A 6236-nucleotide genomic window follows, 5' to 3' on the forward strand; every position below is an offset into this window, starting at 1 on the left:
CACCAGGTTCCCCCTCAGCCTTCTCTTGTGGAGGCTGAACAGGTTCAGATCCCGCAGCCTTTCCTTGTAGGGCCTGCCCTGCTGCCCCCTGATCATGCGAGTGGCCTCCTCTGGACCCTCTCCAAGTTGTCCACATCCCTCTTGAAGTGCGGCGCCTAGAACTGGATGCAGTACTCCAGCTGCGGCCTGACCAGTGCCGCATAGAGGGGGAGGATCACCTCCTTGGACCTGCTTGAGATGCATCTGTGGAGGCATGACAGGGTACGGTTGGCCTTCCTGACTGCATCCCCACACTGCTGGCCCATGTCCATCTTGGCATCAATCATGACTCCAAGATCCTTTTCTGCCTCTGCACTGATGAGAAGGGAGTTCCCCGGCCTGTAGGTATGGTGCTGGTTCTTCCTCCCCAGGTGCAGCACCTTGCACTTGTCAGTGTCCAGCTCCAACCCACAACATCTCACTCTTTCTTCTGGGACCACACTAGCTGGTTCCTCTCTGCCCTTTATGGTGAGCTCCTTGGGTATCTGCAAGCCCACTATGTGCATCAACATCTCCAGGCTGAGCATTGCATCCTAACCTCCCCTCATTCAGCCTCTTTGCCAGGTCCACTGCTCCTCCTCCAGTTCCTCTCTTTGCTCAGGCTTTGACAGTGTTCTGCTGTCCTACTTGGCCTCTGAAAGGGCTTTCATGGTGCTTGAAGAGTATCTTGTAGTAAGAGGGAAGACACGCAGGGGAATTTCAGATGCTGAAGCAGAAGGCACAGCAACTTCTTGTGTTACCTCTGTTGAACTCAGAAACACCATCTCCTTTCCCCTTCCAGTTTAGGGAAGGTAGCAGGTACCATTTTTTTCTTCCCAGGTTCTTTTTTCAGTTTCTGGCTGGTAATCCTCTCTGGCTCTGGGAGCTTTGAGCAGTCACCTCTCTCCCTTAGCCGTGGTCTTGGCTTCCTAAGGGAGAAGGACTCTTTGCCTCATAAGTATGTTGTGTTTCCCCCAAGCTGCACTGTAGGGTTGGGGAGCCATGTGAACCTGCTTGGCTCACTGCACTTTATTCTTCATGTCCCTGCTACCTGTCTTCCTGCCTCCCTTTCCAGAGCACTGCTCCAGAAAAGTCAGCCTCAGGAAGAAGACTACAGCATGAGAGAGCCAGGAAAGTCCCCTTTTACAGTTAACTCCCCTCTGTGTTGGCAACAGGGGGAGTCTGCTATGGGCTCAGAGTTACAGCCTCCTGACTAGTACAGCAGATTCCTGTTTGTATTGAGGACTGTAAATGTGTGAGCAGTGACAAAGGGATTTTAATTCCCTTTAAAATCACAGGGGATGCTGGGAGTCCTCTCCCCCTTTAACCAGGCTTAGAGAGGGCCCCAAAGTTTGCTTTGGGGGGTGAGAGACCTAGTGTGAAACCTGCTCTGCTGTAGTTGCATGTAGCTGTGGGGGAAGGGACCTTGGGAGAACTTTTGCTGGCATTGCAAAGCAGCACCCTGACACGTGTTTAGTAGGAGATTATAATAGGGAAGGCTCTTTGTAAAATGCTTCTATTTTTGTTTCATGTCTTACAAGGTTAGTCATGTGCCCTGGTCCTGCCATTGCTCCCACCCTGTTCTGGCCACCATTCAGCACTGCTCTGCATCAGCAAAGGCATCCCCAATTCATGAGAATGCCCTGGAGTAAGGGGCAGGCAGCCTGCTGTACACTACCTCTTCAGCACCATTTCCATTGCAGGAGCTATTCCAGAGGCTGGAGGTAAGACTGGAAGTGCAAATGAGCCAGAAGGGATAGACAGGGGGTGCAAACAAGGTGCTTCTATGTTCTGACAAATCTATGCAACCCCCAAAGGGTTCATTGCTGCGGAGGTGCAGGGCAGGCCCCACCTGGGAGGGCTCAAGCTGCTTCCTTCTGGTGCTGGTGTCTGCCCTGACCTGGGGATTTCTTTCTGGCTGCACTTCCCATTGAGGATGTCACTGGAGGAGGAGAGGGTGACGTTTCCCTGCCATGCTGATGAAGCCCCTTTGCCTGTGCAGCAGGAGCCTATCTCCACTGGCCAGACTGCTCTGCTGCAGAGGTGGAAGCCCCTCACAGCCCTATTGTGTATTAACTCCATCCCTCTGGCTTTTGGGGGTGCAGTGGCAAGAATTCAAGCCTTGTTCCAGACTCAAGGCAAAAGCTGCTCCCAGTCAGCTCAGCTGTAAATGGGTTCCTAGCCCTTTAGACTGGGGAGTCAGAGGTAGCTGGATGCAATTCTAGTCATGTGGCTTCCTTGTGTGCCAGGAGCTACAGACTATGTTGTCCCTGACCATGCCATCCCTTTAGGCCACCAGGCTTGGGACGATCCTTGACCTTTCTCAGGAGATCTGTTGTTGTCTGCAGGAGCCAGAAAGAACCCGTGTTCCCCCCTGAGTTGCATTACTTGGGTTCTGGGATTTTTTTTGTCTGAAACTTTGGACATTAGTCAGTACTAGAGATGGGAGTTGGGCTGGGCTGCTCCAGAAGGTACTGAGTGTGGCAGCTGAAAAGTATGTGTGTGTGATAAAAGTGCTTGCTGAAGGCTCTATGAAGATTAGACCAAGTGTTTTTCTGTATTTGTTTATGTGTTTTTCTGTATTTGTTTATATATTAAGCTGTAAGTTGTTGCTAAAAGCCTAATTATAGTTTAAGATGTAGTGAGGCCTTGTATAAAGTAAGACCTGGTAAATTTAGCAAAGCCTAGAAGTAGTAAGGCCCTGTGGTACAGTTAAAATTACCTTATCAAAAGAATGCAAGGCTTGTACTGCTATTGGTCAGTCTATGGACAGTTGAAGAAAATGAAATCTAAGTGGTCGTACGTTATCAGTGTCCTTCAGAAGCTATAAATTATCTGAAATATTTGGAAACCATTCAGAAGGAAACTGCAGCTCTGTGAAAAGGATTAGTTAGCAGTTGCCTGGATCAGTGGGCTTATGGACCTCAAGGAGCCCAAGAAATGCATTCCAGGGTCCTTCCCGGCACCCCTCAGACAGCGTTGTCCGGGAACGCTTAACCTCGCTGAACTTTGTGGAAAGAGAAGCTTGCTGTGATCGGGCATCAAAGGGATTGCTGATAAGTCGCCAATGTGAATTGCTTTTGTCTGTCATCGTTTGTCTTGTTACTACGCGTAGTTGTGTTTTTCTTAAGTAAATAAATCTTTCTTCCCTTTCTACCCCTGACCACACTCTCACTCTGAACCCTCTGCAGGTGGCTGGAACACTGAGAAAGTTCTTGGGTACTGGACTCATGAGTCTCACACTTGGGGTCAAACTGATCACCTGACTCAGTGTTGGGAAGTAATTTGACCCCAGCTCAGATAGCTAAAAGGTGATGGGGAGTTTTTTGGCTTCATCTGCAGCATGAGGCACGGTGCTTTTCCTAGGATCATCTGAGAATCTGCTGTTGTAGGGGCCCAAGGCCCAGGAGGTGCTCCTATTTGTTTTGATCATCTCCAGCAGAACTTTATAGTTTTTTTTGTCATTCAAGATCCTCACAGTCTCAGGAGACCCTTTGTGGCTGTGGCTTACAGGAGGGGCTGGAGCAGATATTCTTGTGGACTCTTGGGTGATGTTTAATATATGATTGCCTATGACTGCAGAGGATTAGCCCTGATACCCCAAGTGATCCCTTACAGTTGGGCATTCCTACATGAAGTGACCCAGCAGGACTGAACTCAACTCCCTGTGGAGAACAAAGTTTAGACACAGGGATGCTCCTGGCTAGTTTAGGGCAAGTGTGTCCTGTTTGTTGCTTCCTCACTTTATGTGATTCTTCCTGATTTCCAGTGTGTTGCAGCAGAGTGCATGCTCTTGCTCTGCTGTAAGAAGGGAGCTCATTCTAGGGAGGAGGTGGCTTTGATTGAGGTTGTTAGCACAGTGGTGTTCTCAGATCTTCTCCCAGCAGACCCAGGAGGGCTGCTCCCATGCTGTAACCTCTTGCTAGATCATAAAGTTGTCCTCTTTGTGTGTTAAGAACCTGCATGGGGTACTATTGGCTAAACTCATTTCCCAACAGATGTCTGTGGAGTTGAACTCATGCAGGATTTCAGTACCCTGTAGCTTCAAGTATCTTGAGAACCAACCTGGGTCACTGTCATTCTCAATCTCCTCTTGTCCCAGAGGCCTGTGGCGGATATCCAGTATCATTTCTCCTTTGGTTTTCATCCCTCCTACCTTTACCCCAAGAATTTCTGTTGTGTCTCACAGCTGAGCACATGCAAAGCGCCATATAGCTGTCAGCTATTGGGTTTGACAGTCTCGTAGACAGCAGAAGAAAACAACTCCCTCCACGGCTGGAACCACTGGGGTAGAGTTTTATGCAGGTCGTGCTGGATGATCTAATGATTCCTTCTGGCCTAAAAATCTATAAATGGAACTAATCATCACAGCACACCTCCAAGTTACAGGCAAGTAGGTATCTTAGGCAGGTACTGGCCCATTTTTTCCTCATAGGCGGCTGATTAAAATTGTCTGCCTATGTTCATATTTAGGTACCAGAAAAGGGGACCTGACTTTCTGCAGTGCTGATCTGCCCCTGATTTCTACTGGTCTATTGAGTTATCAGCACATCTGACAACAAGCCTTTGAGTTAGGTACCTAAACTTGGATTCATCAGGTTTAAAGTACTGGTCCTTAAATATTTCCAGTGCCCCCTCTGACTCTCCATCTTTTTTTCCTCTACAGAGAGGGTCTGCCCCATTGACAAGTCTTGGATGGGATCTGAGGCATCTTAATCTTGCTGAGGGTACAGAGACTGGAGCTGGAGAAATGGTTTTTAAGGTATAAATGATTTCCTGGGGTGGAGGTGGGGATGAGGGTGCTGGTAGGGGAGTTGAGCTTGGGGTCCTTGAGGCGAGTCTGCCTTCTCTAGGACCTCATTTAGTCTCATGTGTCTGGGGTCAGTGCCTTATGGGTTAATTGCATGACTCCAATCCAGCCCTACACCATGCCCCATTCTTCACGGGTGTTAACACTCTTATTATTTACCTGATCTCCCTCAGGCCTTCTCTGGACTCCCAACACACTCAGCCTTCCCCCGGGGTCTCTACATGCTCCAGCCTCTCTATAGGCTCCTGGACCTTCGCTGGTCCCACCCAGTAGTCCTCCTTGGACACTGGACTCTCCTAGACTCACTTGGCCCCTCTGGACTATCAGACCCCTCAAATCTTTCATTCAGCCCCTTTCTGGTCTCTCAGGCCCTTTGCTCTCTCATTCAGCCCCTCTCTGGGCCTCTAGACCCTTTTGATCTTGCTCTTTCCCAGTGCCTCACCAGGCCTCTGAGCCCTTTTGGTCCAGACACTCACTGGGCCTCTGGACCTTTCTGGTCCTGCTCTTTCCCAGCTCTTCTCTGGGCCTCTGGACCTTTCTGGTCCCACTAGAACCTCCTTCTCATGCTTTTATCTCTCCTAGCCTTTCCCTGCCAAGGGGTAGCCCACAAGACAGTGGGAGCTAGGATTTTAGGGCACCCCATACTCGCCCTTCCTTGGGTTTTGGCACCAGTGGTACTTTCTAGGGGTTGCCCTGCCACAAGCAGTCCTACCACTGTGACCACAAGCCCTAGTAGGGTGCAGTTTTTGGTCATACTCAGGACCATCCCTTAGGCCCTGGCCTCAGTCTGTAGGGCCTAGCTCTCCTACCTGAGCACTTCACCCCCCGATGGTTACTCCCACATGTCATTGCTTCCACCCCTAGGGCCTAGCTGTCCTGCCTGGAAACTTTACCTATCCTGGCTATTTCTGAGTGACACAGCTTCAGTCACATGCCCCTCCTGGGCCATGGGCTTCTAGCCCCATTTTTTGCCCCTCTTGGGTTGCAGACCTCTGGGCCCCTTGGCCCTGACTTTTTCTCACCTCCAGGCCCCTTGGCCCAGACTTGCTCAGCCCCTGCTCCTGGCCCCACTTTGCACCAGTGAGACCCCCAGTCTCAGCAGTGGTCCTCTCGGACCTTTGGCCTCTTTCAGCTCTGGCCCTGCTTGCTCTGGGCTCACTTGGACCCCACAATAGGTCCCCAAACTTAGCCCCACTCTTTGGGCTCTGGACACCCTGGGTCCCCCACACTCAGCCTCTCTCTAGGCCCTGTCTTGTACTCAGCTCTTCCCTAGGCTCTGGTCTCACACATGGCCCTTCCCCAGGCTCTGTACCCCTCAGTCACTGGGTCCCCAGGAGCATCCTCCACCCCTTTGGCTCCTTCCCAAATCTCTAAACTGCTGCTTCTCAGGCATGGTCCCTAACTGGCA

At 50.6% G+C, this 6236-nt stretch overlaps 1 long non-coding RNA gene across 1 annotated transcript in view; it reads left to right on the plus strand.

Moving 5' to 3' along the window:
- The window catches only part of LOC109318128, a 17095-nt gene extending 11223 nt beyond the window's left edge, over positions 1-5872 (plus strand). The window contains exon 3 of the long non-coding RNA XR_002103189.1: positions 5788-5872. This is a non-coding gene — a long non-coding RNA (uncharacterized LOC109318128). The remainder of the gene's footprint in view (positions 1-5787) is intronic.
- The last annotated feature ends 364 nt before the right edge of the window (positions 5873-6236 follow it).

The sequence above is a fragment of the Crocodylus porosus genome, unplaced genomic scaffold (assembly GCF_001723895.1).
Source record: "Crocodylus porosus isolate Cpor-Errol unplaced genomic scaffold, CroPor_comp1, whole genome shotgun sequence".
Classification (NCBI taxonomy): Eukaryota; Metazoa; Chordata; order Crocodylia; family Crocodylidae; genus Crocodylus; species Crocodylus porosus.